Source organism: Cupressus sempervirens, chromosome 7 (genome assembly GCF_028749045.1).
Source record: "Cupressus sempervirens isolate cs-2001-9-10 chromosome 7, ASM2874904v1, whole genome shotgun sequence".
Classification (NCBI taxonomy): Eukaryota; Viridiplantae; Streptophyta; class Pinopsida; order Cupressales; family Cupressaceae; genus Cupressus; species Cupressus sempervirens.
In genome coordinates, this window is record NC_143124.1 from 364218473 (window position 1) to 364236826 (window position 18354).

Below are 18354 nucleotides of genomic sequence, written 5' to 3' on the forward strand. Positions count from 1 at the left end.
ATTTACAAAGAAAAAATAATTTGAGAAGTTATATAGCTTTTAGATTTTATTTATACGAAGATCTTTCATATTTTATTTATAGGAAGAACTTTCATATCTTTTTTGCAAAAAAGATCTTAGAGAAGGAGGTAAAAGAGATCTAGGCTAAAGAAATAGAAGTTGTAGAAACATCAACTTCAAAAGGAGGAAAAAATTTACAAAGAAAGCCAAATAAATCTATAGATTAGTGGATGAAAATAGTCCCAGACTTGTCAGACTCCATCTCTGCAAATGATCATGATTTTAGAGACCCATATGTTGACATTTCAGTCATGTTTTTTATTAGTGACATAAACTTATTTAGATTATAAGCATCTATCATATAGTTAACAGTGTTAACCAAGCATTTTAGCTACTACTAACTTCTACATTTGCTATTGATTCCCTTGGAGAGATTTTAGTTTGCACTGAGTAGTTACTACAAAGTTTTTGATTAGTAGTATAAATCAAGCTTCTCAGTGTATGCTGCATTTATTACTACAAACTAAGTTATGCAATGCTTACCAAATTTGTAGTTGATGTGATGTGTGTCTAGTGTTAATCAAGATACTCAGTATTAACTAAGTGACTTAGTTTATACTGAGCTTGTAGTGATAGAATTGACCAAACCATGTAGTCTGAATCAAGTGATTCAATTTATATGCCAAGTTTCATAGTATTCACTGAGTCAATAGTGTAGACTAAGTTCAAGACTACTTGGAAGTGATTAGTATGGACCAAGCTTCTATGTCTACCAAGTGCATGATGATGCCAAGCATTGATAATGGAAGTCAAATATCAGAACCTCACTGAGTTAGCCTTCAAAGCCAGAGTTTCTACACTTTTGCTAACTTTGTAATTTTTGTTTTAAACTTGTATTGTGGCCAACTTTGTAATTTAAAATTTTAATTGGTATATATGTAATGTATTGTGTCACATTCAATGCATGATATGGTATGGAAGTAATGTAATAATCAAAGAAGAGAAAAGAGTGAATTACAAAGGCCACAACAATATAAGGAGCAACAAAGATTTATCTATCATAACAAGGTGATTTGTACACTCAGAGGAATCTCATTTACCAAACCAAGTTGCAGGTCAAAGATCAACTACTACTTCATCCTAATAGGTGAATCAATCAAATTCTTTAACAAGGTAGACCTAATAGTCTTGTGTAAATCTCTTTACCGAGTGCATACATCATTGTATGTTTGTAAATCCTTTTACAAGGTGGACCTAGTAATCCTTATTGCTTTTAATAGGGAAAATCATCATAATTGATCATTGTAAGCCTTAATAGGCCAACTTTATACTACAGTACTAAAGCTTGTGGGTGTCATCCCCACCCTAGTTTTACTTCTATTTGGATGGTTTTTGGGTCACCAAATTTTGTGTTAAGAGTGTTGTGTATGCTCCAATGTTTTAAATTTCTCATGCATGTGATTAAATCAAAATATATGTAAAGAATTAATTGCTAATTAAGGATTAAGTTGTATAGGTTACTAATTCATCCCTCCCCTCTCAATAACTTAGCCTATCATAATATTTCCAACACCATATGCATTTGAAAGAGATACAATTTTCCCTAGTGTTAATGAATATGAGTTATTGAGATACATTTATAACATGTTTGAGAAGATCCCCATCTATAGCCTATGGCGAAGAAACATGGAAAAGATATTTTTCATAGAGATATATCTAGATATTGATTTTGTGAAATCCCTAATCAAATAATACAATTTGGAAACAAAACCATTCCATAGACATGATAAGAGTATTCTTTGTACACTAGACTGTGCTTTGTTCATTGAAGCTTTTGGACTAGAAGGTCACATGAGTCTCCAAATTGATATAGATGATCTTCAATGAAAATTTGAGAGAAATATGAGTGCTTACATTGAAATAGAAATGATACATCATATCCTTATGGACCTGAAAAGGGTAGGGGATTTTCTTAAGAAGGTAGAGAAAGTGATGCATGTGAGCAAATTTAAGAATTATTTTTAGAAGACCATGTATGGAGTCCATAAGGTAGTGGAAAGTGTTGGCTCTAATATGATGTATGGATCAATATACATTTTAGCCTATGATGTCTAGGATTCCTTCCAAAATGTGGACTATGTTCTTGCATGTTTCATCATTGAGAAGATAGGAGAAAAAATTGTGAGCATAGAGAGGATAATTGGAGAATTTCATATTCTAGCATTATTTATTGTTGATGAATCCTATATTGTACAAAAATGTGGGATACATTAATCTAGATTTCATTTACTAGACACTTGATGAGAATGGAGAGTTGTCCATACAACTATGGACATAGGTATGGAATAGATATTACCATTACTCTAATTCTGTTTCTTTTTTCAATAATTTTAGTGTAGTAATAATGAAAATGTTAGACCTTGAGGGCTCAATTTTTTTAAAAAAGTTTATTAATAACAATCCTCTTACCTAAATAGAATCTATATTATCTCACAATTGGGGTGATATCTTCATGTTCCAAAAAAATTCTCTTATGGGAGTTTATGCACATCCCTAGCCACCTCATCTATTGCCAAAGTATATCCCTCCTAGGCGTGTAATCATGAATTTCTATGGCAACTGATTGTTGGTGTTTGAAAACTACTAGGCAAAAAAAGGCCCAACACTAGGGTTCAGAAGATAAAAATAGTCTAAGGGTAGCTACTTCCTATATTCAACTAGAAAATCTTTAGATATGGACCAACTTCAATAGAATCACATGGATTCTCTAAAGTTTTGTTTCTATAAGACCAAGTCGGATGCACCTTAGGGATGAGAATGACTAGATATTTGATACTTTCTTCACACTTCACTCACTTTTATTTTTTCTTCATATCTATCCCCTATAGAAGATAATAGTCACAATTTTTCTTTTCTTTGAAATCATTTCTTGGTGATAGTAGCTAACTATAACACACAAAGAACTCTTGCAAATAAGTGCTGACCAACAATTTGTTTCCTCATGCAAAAATGTAAAATTTTATTTGATTTTGATTTTTGTTTTGTGCAACCATTTGAATTCTTCAATATGCATGTAAATTGATGATTAGTGCCTCATCCATTGCTGTACAAAGTCTAACTAGAAAAACTTGACCTATTTAATTTTTTTACAATCAAGTCATCAATTGTTGACTCTAAATTGCATTCTTATGAATATTTGTCTCATATGACTAGAAATCTTATCAATTTATTAAACCATTGACTTAATTTCTTGAATTAAAATAAATGAAAAATTGATGTATAACCTATCTTAGTTGCATTAAATTGTATGAACATTTCTCATTCAATCCCAACATAACTAGTATATAGAAATGGACACATAATTTAGAGACATGTATATGGAAAAACTTTCCTTTGTGCTAATCTTCCTTGGAAACAATACATTTACTAGTGTACTCGAGAATAACTCAAACTATGAGAAAAATATCTTTTAAGATTCACTAGTATTCCTTGATTGTAAAAAATGAATACAATATATAATATTGACATGCAAGCTAACTAGATCAAATGCAAAATAGAATAACACTAAAAATTCCATAGATTTTAGACCTCAACTCCACATCTTGGAAATCATTTGATGGGAGGACACATGTGAAAAAACTATTGGAAACAAAATACAAAGATATTTTACTTTTTTACATGAAAACATTCTTAGCTTGTGTATACAATTCATCCCTTTTTAATCTAGCTTAGACATGGCCATTGAAAATAGTTTTATGCTTTCACAACTAAGAGTTGTGATAATGCTATCTCCACCTTTTTTCTTCTTTTCCACAATTTCTACTCTTTCTTTGTTTCTAGCTATGACCATGCAAACATGGCTTTTCTTATTATTTTGTAACCTTGCATCTCATTTCTTTAACTACTAGGACTAGCCTATGAGGAAGTGACTCCCTTTTTTTACCCATTCATAAATTCATTTTACTTCAACTCTCTAAACACTATAATCTAGCAATGACCTCTTTATTTACCATTTCATATCTTCACCATAGTTTAGGGATTGGTAACTTTATTGCTAGTGATGATGTGATGCTTCACATATTTACCTTATTGCTCCATTACAACCACTAGTCATGATGTAAAATTTAATTGTGTGATGTTGTGCTAAGAATTTTCTTTGACTATTTTGAATCCATTTCACAATTTCACAACTTCAAAGATGTAATCGTAGCTAACCTTTTGACAATATGATCAACAACATTCACCACTTCAGAATTTTGACTCTAAGTCAATCATAAACCTTGGCAATGTTGTGACAATCCAAAATTTAAGTACTTAATCATTTGATCACTCCATCACAACTTAATCTATCACTTTGCTTCAAACCCTTATGAAAGATTGATAAGCACTTCTTCTAACTTTTAGATATCTTTTGGGGTTTCACAACTTATCATCCTCCTTCATGGCTTAACCATGTGATCATGTGAATAAGGCTTTAACTTTATTATTTTCCTCTTATCATTGTTTTATAATTTAAATTCTTAACTCAACAAGTGTCCCTACATAGGGGAGATTACAAGCTTTCACAACCTTTCTACATTGACCTAAGGTTTCCTTTAACCACTTGCAAAGATATGCTAGTCTTTACTTTTAACCATTGTTGCCTTTTCACATCCTCACAACTTGTTCTTTGTAGTTTATCTAACCATTTGTGATCATGCACTGATTCACTTGTTTATTATTTCCTTCTATTTACATGGTCACAACTTAAAATATACTCAATGTTTTATGGCCTATGACCTTTCCATGACTATTTGTAACTAACTATTACCCTTCATCACAACATTACAACTTAAATTCCTATAAACTAGGAATGACTTCTGCACTTGCACATTTCATTTTTTTTAATGCACAAGCATACTACACTTTCTTGTAATCCCATATGTTAGAGAAATTATTATTTTTGGTTGTGGACTCGATCACCAAAGATATGGTGCTCAATTGTTGTTGGGTATGGTTTATGCTTGGAAACTCAGCATGGTCGCTAGAGCTTGACATGGTCTATGGAATTCAGAGTGGTATGGGAACTCAACATGGTCATTGGAGCTTAGAAATGCTTGGGAATTTACAAGTGCTTAGCTTAGTTTTGCTAACACTTATCTTGGTCATGGTTTTTGTCAGTGTCAAGTTTCTTGTGAGCCAACTTTAGGGCATTTAATTTATGTATGGGTATTAATTTGTGTGTGGGTTGACCTATATTTAATGTAATGGATTTAATTTATATTATAATGACCTACGCCAACTTGTAGCTTAGTTGGGCATAAGTAAGTGATTTTTTGGCATCTCTAAGGGAGTAGCAATCATTCTAGCTTTGGAGAAAGGGATGAAGCGTAGATGCAAATCTTGAAGAGCTAGGGTTGTAGCTTAGAAACTAGAGGATTGCTTGGTGGACCTAAGGGTACAAGTGTGGATTCTTCTTGGTGTTCTTATCCAATTGTGTATCTAGACTAAGCTAGGATTGGTTTTTTATGTTGAATCTCATTAGATCTTGTAGAACTAATTTTGTAATTTCTTTTTGTAGTTTTCCCTAACCTGGAATGCCTTATAGCTAGGCATATTGCATGTAATCAGTGATAACTATGAATAAAGAGTTGTGATTTGGTATCAAATCTTGTATTTTCACTATGTGGTTATTTTTTGAGGGCTGGGACATCTCCTTTAGGGACTCTCCTACCTTGCACTACATCAAGTGGTATCAGAGTGAGGTTGTTCCTGAGACTGTAGAATGAGTGCCAAAGTTGAGGTAGTTTGCACTAGGGTTTTGTGAAGTGGATTTATTAGGGTTTGCAAAAATCTTCGAAGATGCCTCCAAGAAGATTGGACCCTAGGGCTATTGATTATCTTAGTGATGCTATGGAAGAAAGGATCTTAGAGAGGGTTAAATAAGATTTTAGATCTAAAATAGAGGAGGTTAAAGCCACTTTTAGATCTAAGATAGTGTTGATGAAGAGTTATATGATCAATGAGATCATAAGTACTATAGGTGGTGTACCTTGACATATGAGTACTAAAGATGGTTATGAGGAAGCTGATAAAGACTTTGAATTTTCTAGATTGAGTGGTGAGGCTAAAACTAATCATATGGAGAGACCTATGGGAAATAGGGTTGGTTAGTTTTCTTGACCTAGATCTTAGTTGAAGTTGAAGAATAAGATTGTAATTTCTACTTTCTCAAGTACTTTAAATCCTAAATACTTTATTGATTGGATTGGTGAATTAGAATATTACTTTGAGCTTAAGGATATTGATGATCTACTTAGAGTGAGATTGGGACAAACTAAGTTGAAAGGATATGTTGCTCTTTGGTGGAAAGAATTAAAAATAGAGAGGAGGAAGGTGAAATGAAGATCTCTAGACAGAGATTGATGGTGGCTAAATTGAAGGCAAAGTTCATTCCTACTGATTGTGAACTTGAGTTATTTAAAAGGTTGCAAAATTAAAAAAATAGAAAGATATATCTATGAAAGATTATACTATGGATTTCAACAAGTTGAGTATTTCATATAGTCATAGAGAATTGTCAAAGGAAAAGGTAGCTTGGTACATTAATGGTTTGAGATTCAATATTTAGGATGCGATTGATATACTAAATATTTCTTCAATTGAGAATTCTTATCAATATTCATTGAAGGCAGAGGATAAGTTGAGAAGGAAAATTCAAGGTGATGCTAGACGGAAGGAAAAGAAAGATAGATTGGTACAAGCTAACTTGAGCTTTGAAAGTGAACCAAAAGCTACTAATTAGCAAAGGAGGATATGTAGAGTTCAGTTCAAAGGTAATTTTTTGGATGTGGTAAAAAAGAGCATAGATCTTTTGAATGTCTAATTGGTGCAATAATTGTTGTTGTTAATGAGTTTGCAGTTCAAGATAGTCAACCTAAATAAGGAGAAAGTTTGTTGGCTCGATGAGTATTGATTGGTGAGAGGACATTGGATTCTTGTCAGAGGACTAGTTTATTCAGGACTTGTAAGTCTAGTGGTAAAGTCTATAAGGTGATTGTAGATGGTGGTAGTACCACTAAACCTTGTTGCTAAGGAGATGGTTTAGAAACATGGTTTGAAGAGAGTGAAACATCATTTTCCTTATAGGATTAGTTGGATGCAAGATGAACATGCTTTGGAAGTGAGGGAGAAATGTCTTGTTGATTTCTAGATTGGGTAGTATGAGGATCAAGTGTTGTGTGATATTGTGGATATGAATAGTTGTCATGTGTTACTTGGTGGATCTTGGTAGTATGATTGTAGGGTTGTGCATGAATGTGTCAGGAATATATTTACTATTGAGAAAGGTGGTAGTAAGTTTTTGCTAAATCCTTTGCTGAATGAAGAGCTTCATAGGAGGAACATGAGTATTGGTAGTAGAATTGAGTTGGAAAATTTTGAAAGGGTTGGAGATCTACATGGAAAGAAGACCTATAGAACACATAAGATGGATGTGAAGAAGCAAAAGAAGAACAAAGAAAGAGTGTACAAGTTGAAGATATGGAGGATATGTATGTGAAGAACTAGTTTGGGATTTATGTGTTGAATGCCAAAAGATGTTCTTCCAATTACTAGAACATAGTTTCAAACCTGGGTTGTCTAAAGTAGGAGCATCCTACGCTTTCTTGCAATTCTACATGTTGGAAAAATTATGGTTTGTGGTTGTGGACTCAATTACCAAAGAAGTGGTGCTTGATCATTGTTTATGCCTGGGAACTCAACATCATCATTGGAGCTCAACATGGTTTGTGGAACTCAACATGGTCTACAAACTTTGCATGGTCTCTGGAGCCTAGAAATTCTTGGGAATTTACTAGTGCTCAGCTTGGTTTTGCTGACACTTAGCTTGGTCTTGGTTTTTGTTGGTGTCAAGTTTCCTATGAGCCAAATTTTGGGCATTTAATTTATGTATGGATATTTAATTTGTGTGTGGCTCAACCTATATTTAATGTAAGGGATTTAATTTAGTTTGTAATGAGCTGGGTAAACTTGTGTCTTATTTAGGTATAAGTAAGGACTTTTGTGGAATCTTTAAGGGAGTAGTGATCATTTGTAGCTTTAGAGAAAAGGATGAATTTTAGATGTGAATCTTGAAGAGCTAGGGTTGTAGCTTAGAAACCAGAGGATTTCTTGGTGGACCTAAAAGTACAAGTGTGGATTCTTCTTGGTGTTCTTATCCAATTGTGTATCTGGACTAGCTGGGATTGGATTTTTAATTTGGATATTGTTAGATCTTGTAGAACTAATTTTGTAACTACTATTTGTAGTTGGCTCTAACCCAAAAGGCCTTACAGTAGGGCATATTGTAAGCAATCAGTTATAACAATGAATAAAGAGTTATGATTTGGTATCAAATCTTATATTTCCTCTATTTGTTTGTTTGTTGGGGTTGGCACATCTCCTTTGGGGATTCTCCTACCTTGCACTACATTAGTTTCACTTATTCACACCTCTAACATGAATGTTAACATTAACCACTGTGAAGCTATGCTAAGTTGAGGATAGACTATTTTGGCTCCTAACAGCCTTGAAAATGGTTAACAAGGGAAATAGAGTGATGTTTCAATTCAAAATATTTCAAAATTTCATTACATAAAAGATATAAAAGTTCATGAAGCATAAGATTGATATTAGCTAAAAAAATAAGGAATATAAAGATATAAGTAAGATTTTTATCATTCCCCTATAGACACCTAAAAACCTTTAGAAAATAAAGTTTTTTTTATTTTTTGAAAAAGTCCTGATGACATCATCATTTATTAATTAATTAATTATTTAATTAATTAATTTATTTTTATGCCATTAAATCCCTTTATCTTAATTAAAAATATTTAATTAACGAATCCCTCCCAAAAATGTTTAAATCTTATTTAAACATTATTTCCTTATTTATTAATTATTTAATTAATAAATTGACCAAAAATCCTAAAATAAATAAAAAATTTATTTTTTTCCCAAAAGTTGGCCAATTTCCTTATGACCAATAACCTCTTCCAAAATCTTCTAATCCTTCTTTAATTTCGATTAAAGGCTAATCTCATCATTTCCTACCCCTAACCCCAACTCAAAATATTTAATTAAAATTAAATATTAATCCTCATGTTTATTAAAAAAGTTTTAATAAATATCTCCTCAACCCAAACCCTTGAAATAAATAAAACTTTATTTATTTCCTAAAAATCTAATTTATCCTCATCCTAAGAAGTTCTAGATTCTTCTAGAAAGTCTTTATCCTCATCCTAGGAAATTCTAGACTATTCTAGAAAGTCTTTATCCTCATCCAAAGTCTAGACTCTTCTAGAAGATGTCTTTAAACCTAATCCTAATCCCTTCCTAACCTTGTCACATTCCCTAAACATGGGTTAAGACTTACTAATCCAAGCCAAAGTTAACAAATATCTCCTCCTTCACCCACCCTCATTAAATGCCATCCACTTGCCTATCCCTAAGCTAATCCTAAACCATCCTAATCCATCCTCTAATCATTTGCACAAGCCTAAGAAAGCTTAAAACCTTCCTAATCAAGTCCAAGTCGAATTTGCTCTCATCACCCTCAAAATATCTCAACCATAAAACTTTATGAAGTCCACTAGGTCATAAATGACTCTTACAAGCCCTTTTATTGCTCTTACAAGTCATTATGAGGGTCTTTATGAAATTTTTATCCCTTGAGCCTCCTTTGTTGACTCATCCTTCCCCTTTCCTCCATCCTCTCACCATGTGACATGTGTCACTCCTTGATTGGTTGTAAGGAAGCACAATCCATGTGCTCTCCTCTCCTGCAATCTGAGCCTTCTATAAGCTTTTTCACATCCTTACATCCTAGCCCTTGATCCCTCAAGCCCTTTGCCTATTTAAGGAATCCTCTCCCAAGTCATTTTAACAAAATTCATGAAGTAAAGTCATAATGCCATTTTGAGAAGCCATTTTACATCAAAACCATACACTCCCACCCAAATTCCAACTCCGTTTGAAGCCCTTTTTGAAGCATAAGCTTGAGCATACATCCTATCTATTTAGACAAAGCTACTCAACAAGAGAGCTTCTCATTGAGAGAGCCCATTAATGGCTCATATTCTCAATTGAGAGTTCATCTTAGTCTATCTTGAAGTTTATGAATTTTGTTTAGTTTGTAGAAGCTTTATTTAAATTTGGTTTCTATTAGCATACTAACATTGCTCATATACATCCCCTACCTTAATATTGCAAATCAATTTCAAATGAACTCCATCAATATATAAAAACATAAAATTGCATCATTGTCTTTTTGATGATTAACAAAAATTTCAAAAACCCTAAGCCTAACAAACACAATTCTACCTAATTTCACAAGTTTTGACAAAAAATATTATTGAGTTAAAATTTAGGCCACTAGTGACTCTATCTAGGGATGATGAATAACTGATATACATGCAAGAATGTATAATTTTTGGTAGAAGTAGACCACCTACTTGATACAAGAGTTGATAACTTCTTCAGAGAGTACACATAACCAAGTAGGGGACAAAAATAGAACACATAGGAAAACATTGTACAAGGCAAAAAAACTATGCAAAGATTTACAAAACATTAAAAAAACCCTAACTATTGTTCATGGAAAAAAAGTATTTGAAGAAAAGTACTTCTTCAAGAACTATTTATGAACTAGTAGCTCAAGGATATCACTAGTTAGTTCTCTTCTAAAATAGGAATCTTCACCTTTATTACCAAGGATCTAATAAGGACCAAGCTAGGTGGGGTCAAATTTACAATGATTTCCATTGCCTTCCATTCTAGTGTTCCATACTAATACTAAATATTTAGGATGAAACTTCCTATCTGATGCTTTTTTTTCCATAGAGATACTTCATCTGTGCTTGCAACCTTGCATTCAATGCAAAAGGATCCTTCTTGTCTCATCCTACTATAATATATCATCCATTCTTAGTTGCATATCATCAACATCTTCATCATAAGTATAGATAAACTTATACATTTCATTTAGATTATTCTGAGGCAAGCTTTCCTAGATTCCATACACTAAATTAAAGGGGCACACCTAATAGCTTTTTTCATTGTAAACTTGTTTGTCGATAGTGTCAGAGGCAACTTAGAATCCTCTTGATAATTTTGAGAAAACTTTTATTGTTGGATTCAACCTAACCATTTCCTTAGGGGTGGTAAGGAGATGAGGTAGATTTAGTGATGCCATATTTATTGTAAGAAAATTTGTATTCATTTGATCTAAAGAAAATAGTATTTTTTGTGATAATTTTTTCTAGGAATCAAAATTTTATTATGATATTATTTAGTATGAAATTAATTACCACTTTTCTTGTTGCATTCTTGGTAGGAATTGCTTCTACCCACTTTGTCAAATAATCAATGGCAACAAGAATCTAAGCATGCCCTTCACTAGATTTATCTAAGATTTCACCAATGAATTCAATTCCTCACTCTTGGAAAGCTGCTTTTACCTCCACTAGCTTCAATAAAAAATGTCTAGAAAATTTCAACTTTCCACTAAATCTCTGACATGCATTGCATTCCTTTACTAGCTCTTGTGCATCTTTGAATAATGTAGGCCACCATAATTCAGATTCAAGGATGTTGTAGGCTATTGTTTTTTCCATGTAATGACCCCCACACTCTTCATCATGCATGTGACTCAAGATATTCTTTTATTCTTCCTCATTTACATATTTAAGAAGAACACCCTCCTTGTCTCTCTACCATAACTAACCTATGCCAATGATATATCTGATGGCTTGCAACTTTAGAGACCTCTTCTAATTTTTGTAATTTTTGATGGAATCTTCATATGTTATAGGTAGAAGGTTATATCTTTATACCCCTAAGAAGTGTGCATATCACATAGATCACACCTATAGTCATGATTAAGTTGATTAATCTGATTTCCTTCAAGGTTAGCTTCTGTCATCAGTTTAGCAAGACCTTGACCTCTAACCAACTTAGTAATTTAAATGTTAATACTAAATTATTGGATCCTATTGATACATCTACATCTTCTTCTTGATACTTCTTATTGTGAGAAGATTTCTTTCACTAAAACACTTGGAACATATGTAATTACAATGGATCCCATTAAATAACACTTAAGTTCCCTTACAACTTTAACCAATATATATGCTTCTTTTCCACTTATATTATACTTAAGTTATGTATCTTACAAAGACTTGCTGAAAAATTCAATTGGCCATTTAAATTCATTGTGATTCTTTTTCAAAAACATATTAACAACTATATGAAAAGAATCAAAGGAGAAAGTATACATAGGTTTCGAATAATGAGGAGCTCTTAAAATAGGGGAATCCTTAATGGCTTTCTTTGTCTTATTAGAAGCCATACTTTATTTTTCATCCCCCATGGTCTTTTAGCCCTTCTTCAACATTTTAGAAATAGGCCTACTTGTCTCAGGAAAGTTAGTGACAAATATTCTGAGAAAAATTATTTTCGCAAAGAATGATTGAATACCGTTTTACATTCTTTGGCTTCTAAACTTTATCTATTTCTTCAACTCTCTCCAAATATATTTTGACTCCTTTTCCAAATAAATATCCCAATATCTTACCCTTAATAAAAGAAAATGCACATTTTCTAGGATTCAAAGATATTTCAATTTTTAAAGCTCTTCTAAATACCTTCTCTATTTGCATGAAGTGATCATTTTTATCTTTTGAGTAAGTAGTTAAATAATCCTCGTATACTACTATACATTTTTCAATAATATCTTTGAAGGCTACATTCATAGATCTTCGAAAGGTAGCACTACCATTTGTTAAATGAAATGGCATTATATTGTAATCATAGGTACCCCATGGTGTTGTAAATATGGACTTATACTATACTAATTCTTTTACAAGCCCCTAGTTATAGCTTTATAACCCATCCATCATGGACATTAGTTCTAATCCAGTACCTTTATGTAACATTGTATCTATGTTAGGTGCCATAATTGTCTGTCAATTAAGATATGTTTAAGTTTTTGAAATCAAAACATAACATTATATCTCCATTCTTCATCCTAACTATAACTAGATTGGAAACCCAAGATGAATTCCTAAAAGGCTTGATAATTCCAGCATCTCTGAGTTTTATCAACTTTTTCTGCATCTTGGGTGCAAGAGTACAATTGATTGGTCTTTTCTTCTATCTAAAAAGCTTTGCACCATCTTTCAAGGGAACTTCATGTTGAAAGTGATCTTCTTTTTAGGCTTTCAATTCATCATATGACCAAGCAAATACATGTTTTATTTACTAAGAAACCAATCAACTCTTTTCTAATCTCAAGGGCTAATGCTTTACCCATGTATAGCTTCTTAGGTGTCTCATCAGTCCCTAGATTCTTTATTCTAAATCTTAGATCTATCATGATTGTCAAAAAAAAAATTCGAAAACAACCACTTCTTTTGAAATTTTGTTTTTTTTTACATGCACAACTTCCTTCACAAACATATTTTTTTTCCCATCAACATTCTCAACATATGTTGCACAGTCAATTTCTTGTCTCCAAAACTAGTCCTCATAATTTAGAAATCTGATTATATCTTTATATTCATTGAAATCTTGACAATTCTAAATATTTCTAGGGATTAAAAGCCTACTCTACACTTCAATATTTGATACACGAGAAAAGAATATGTCATTTTTCTTAATAGCTACATTAGCTAGTAAGTAAGAAATTTTTTTGTTACTTCTATCCTTCCATATTATTCCAAAAGCATCAAAACACTCAATCATATTCCTAGCAATATTCCTATATTTCTTCAATCTCTTATTATTCGAAACATGTACTCTTATAACTTGAGAAATAATGAATTTAAAATCACCAATAACATGCAATTTCTTAATTCCATGGCTTACTACAACTTTTATTCTTAATAAAAGTGCTTCATACTTAACAATGTTATTGGTACATGTAAAATTTAGAGTAAATAAATATCTAAATTAATTTTTTTCTAGAGCTATAAATACTAACCTAGCTCTTGATCCTTACTTAGAACTAGCTCCATCAAAAACAATATTCCATAAGTTCTATGAACTCAAACAATAAGCTACCTCCTTTTCAATCAATGACCAATTCAGCTCTAAAGACAAAAAGATCTATATCCAAGAAACATGTAGCATCTTTGTCAAAACTATCTTTAAAAAATTAAGTAACCCTTGGTTCTCTATCAATTTTGATAGCCTTTTCTCCTTTATGAAAAGTGGCATATGATAAGTCACACTATAGGCTACCTCCTATCACAACCCTCTATTTTCTAGAGAGTAACATTCTATAATGGGGAGGAATATGAACTACAAAGGTTGTCATGGTCATCTTAGCATCTAGATAGGTAGCTAGTATAAAAGGCAATACATGAATTTTACCTATGATAAACACTTACCTTCCATCCATTTCTCTACACCTACCCTATTTGGTGTCAACTTCTAAGCCAAGGGTTTCCATAACTTTGAAAGGCATTATGGTATTTGATGCTCTTGAATCTATCATGTGATTTTTTAAGGTTTTACCATTTATGACTAGATTGAGAATGAAATGATCAATATCTTGTAGGTAGTGTGCAAATTAATTATCCAAATATATTTGGGGTATTTGGGATAGGATTCCCTTATCTTCTAATATGAGTGGTATTTTTTGTGTGACTGTAGGTTCTTTCTCAACAATATTACTACTTCATATCCCACCCAACCAAGAAAGAGCCTTATTTTTATGTTTCTCTATTCTAAACATTTCAAACAAGGGAATTTTGATAGTAATCTAAGATAACATGGATATCGTGTCAACAAGATGATTAATAGTAGGCTTAACAAAAACACTTGGAATTGATAGTGCTTGAGTGGTAGGCCATGTCACTTTTTTTTATGATATCAGGATTTGATTTCTTCTCAAGCATATGTACCTTGATAGTTTGAACTCCTTGAAACTATACCTTCTTTTTGGGCTCCCAATTTCTGTTCTTACTATCATTCACTTTAACTATCACTATATTATCCTTTTTCTTGTCATCAATCATCTTATCAATAATATATTTAATAAAGATGCTAGATGGCTTACAAATATCACTATTTACAACTTTGTTTCTTAGGTTATAATTACTATGTGCTTAGGATATCATCTCTATGATCTTGTCAATCTCTCCCTTTGATGGTTTTCTTAGATTTATATGATCAACACTTGACAATGTAGTACATACTTCATCTTCACCATGATCTTCATTATTTGAAAATTCTTTATGATGGTATAACTGATAGACATTTCTTTGGTTGGCAGCATCATTTTTAGGTTCTTCTAAATATGATTTCTCAATAGTGTCACATAAATTTACCATATTATAGATGATATCCTTATGACACTTTTCTTCCTCTCCTTCCTCATTTCACACATGATGATTTGCAAAAAATAATTGAACTAATGCACAATAGTTAGGGGAATGAGGAGACTAACATACAAGACACCATGATACATCATCTATCATGTTCATAGAGTTTCTTTGTAGAGGATCTAGTATACCTTTGTCCTTAGTTCCTTTAGATAGATTGCAGATAGGTTCACCATCCTTCCACTAAGTACTATACAGATAATTTTGCATTCTAGGCTTCTTGTTGTAATGGTTGCTAAATTGAGGTATATCACCACTATTTTCCTTATTGGCATTATTGGCTAGTGGATTCATGTTCTTTAGAAAATTTAGAACTTTATTTATTGTATCCTCTTCAAATTTCTTACCTATAGAAGGCTTCTCACCTTCTTTTCTATTGTTGCTTGGATTAAATTTTTTTTAGGGCCATCTCTTCTTTGTAGCTTACCAGAGACCTTTCTATTTGTCTCAATATTTACTACCATCTTGTAACCATTTATTAGGGTCCTAAGACCTTTCTCTTTGAGGGTATAGGCCATCTTACTACCAAATGCATTGAAGTAAGTAGTAAGGTAGACATCTTCACCAATTATCATCAAATGGATATTTCACATTAAATTCAAAAGTGGACTCATTAGGGCTCTTCTTAATGTTGTTGAAATCATTCAACATGAAACCAACATTTGTATTATATCCATGCTGTTCCTTAAAGATTTTTTTTTAGATCACCCCATGAACTAATGCTATCATTAGGCAATCTTCTGAACCAATCCCTAGCATCATTAGTCAATGAATGCATGAACAACTTCATGACCACATCTTCATGCTCTACTTCATAATCATTGAGCATGTCTAAAATTGTTCTTATGTTCTCTCCACTAGTAATCACATTATTTCCTATAAAAATTATAACCTTATCTCTAAGATTATTGAAGATAGGATGTAGGAACCTAAGGATGCCTAAAAATGACATCTATTTATACTTTTCCATGTATATGAGTGTTCTCTCAAACCAACAGGTATTTGATGTACTTTCTACAATTGTTCAATATTGCATGATCATATGATGTTGTTGGATTTTTTGATTGATAAGAATTTGAATATTTCTAGTTGAAGATGAAGCAAGGGCCGATTGGGATACATTTTGGTTATTGATTTTTGGTATAGAAGTAGGAGTAGAGGATGTGACTTGTGAGGATATGTTTGGCCAAGAAGCTAGAGTAGAATTAGACATAATAAACTAAATTTTTCTTTTGGTTTTAATTTCTTGTGTTTCATTCTCAACCTTCTCAAGCTCTTTAGCTAGCTCCTCCCTCTCCTTCTCAGAATTTTCTAGGTCTAAATCTAGTTTAGACATGACTTGACTAGTAGATTTTCTAGAAGGAATCTAAGGTTCATTTATTTGGATCCATGCAACTTTCTATTTTCCTTTATCAGAATGCTTTACAGTTAAATCTATGATTTTGGATTCAATAGATTTATAGGACTCAAATTGGGATATAACAAGTCCTTCTCTTTCTTTTAGGAGAAGTTCCTACTCTTGGACTTTAGATCTTAGATCTTGAACATCTCCAAATACAAAAAAGTGTATTTTGGAGGATCTCTCTTACAATTTCTTGTTCCGCTCCTTGACAACAACCATTTTTCTGAGAAAATTATCTCTCTCAATAAGAGTGTTCATGGTCTTTTTATCTTTCTCCTTTTCCAAATGCATGCATTTGGCATCTTGTACAATAACGCTTTTTCCAAGGACTTCAACTTCAATAAATTAAATCAGCATGGTCTATGGTTGTAGCTTCAGATTCTATAAGGTCATCCAAATCTATCAATTTTCTCTCAATGTATCAAACTTTCCCAAGATTTTGTTTGATAGATTGAACACTTATGGGTCTAAGATGCTAGTCCATTTCCTCTATAACACTAGGTCTAAAAACTGTGTCTCCCATGGATGATACCATTTTATCTTGGCAAGGTTGCTCCTTATGGAAAGGTGTAACAAAAATATTTCCTAGAAGTCTAGTTCTCTCAAATTCTAAGCCATGAGATGAAATTTATTTATTAACTATGGGCTAGAATAGGAAATGATCTCTAGGTTTGCAAGCATGACTGCTTTCTCCTTTCTTCTTAGGAAAAATATTTTTTCCACCTTTTGGTAGCTCTACATACAATGGGACATTAGGGTATCCCCTCACATAATCTCTTGTATTTTTCTTCTTATCAACCAACTTTCTCTTTAATAAAATCACTAGTAACAATACCTAAAATTGAGTCATCACCCGCTAGGGGAAAATATCTTTTATAATGGCTAAAAGACAAGGAAATTTATTAGGTAAGTTTTCTAGAAATAGATCTGACAAAAGAGATCCAATACTAATAAACTTTATATTGTATAGTTTCAAGGAAATAACTCTATCTGACCAATAAGACACTTTGCCAACCTTCTTTACACCACACAACTTTTGTGGTATTAGGTGTTCATAGATTTTTAAGGTTTTTTTCTCAACAAAAATCAATATCGAAGAAAGGTTTGATACTTTCTTCATACTTAACTCATTGATAATTTTTCTTCATATCTATCCCCTATAATAGATAATAGTCATAATTCTTCTTATCTTTGCAAATAATTCTTGGTGACAACAACTAACAATTTGATTCTTCATAGAGAACTCTTGTAAATAAGTGTTGACCAGCAATTTGATTCTTCATATAGAAATGTAAATTTTAATTTGATTTTTATTTTTTCTTTTTGTGACCATATGAGTTCTTCAATATGCATCTAAACTAATGAGTAGTGCCTTATCCATTGCTATATAGAGTCTATCAAGAAAAACATCACCTATCTAATTGCTTTATAATTATATCATTAGCAGTTGACCTTAAATCTCATTCTCATAGATATACCTCTCATATGAGTGGAAATCCTATCAATTTATTGAATCATTTACTTAATTCCTTGAATTAAATGCAACAA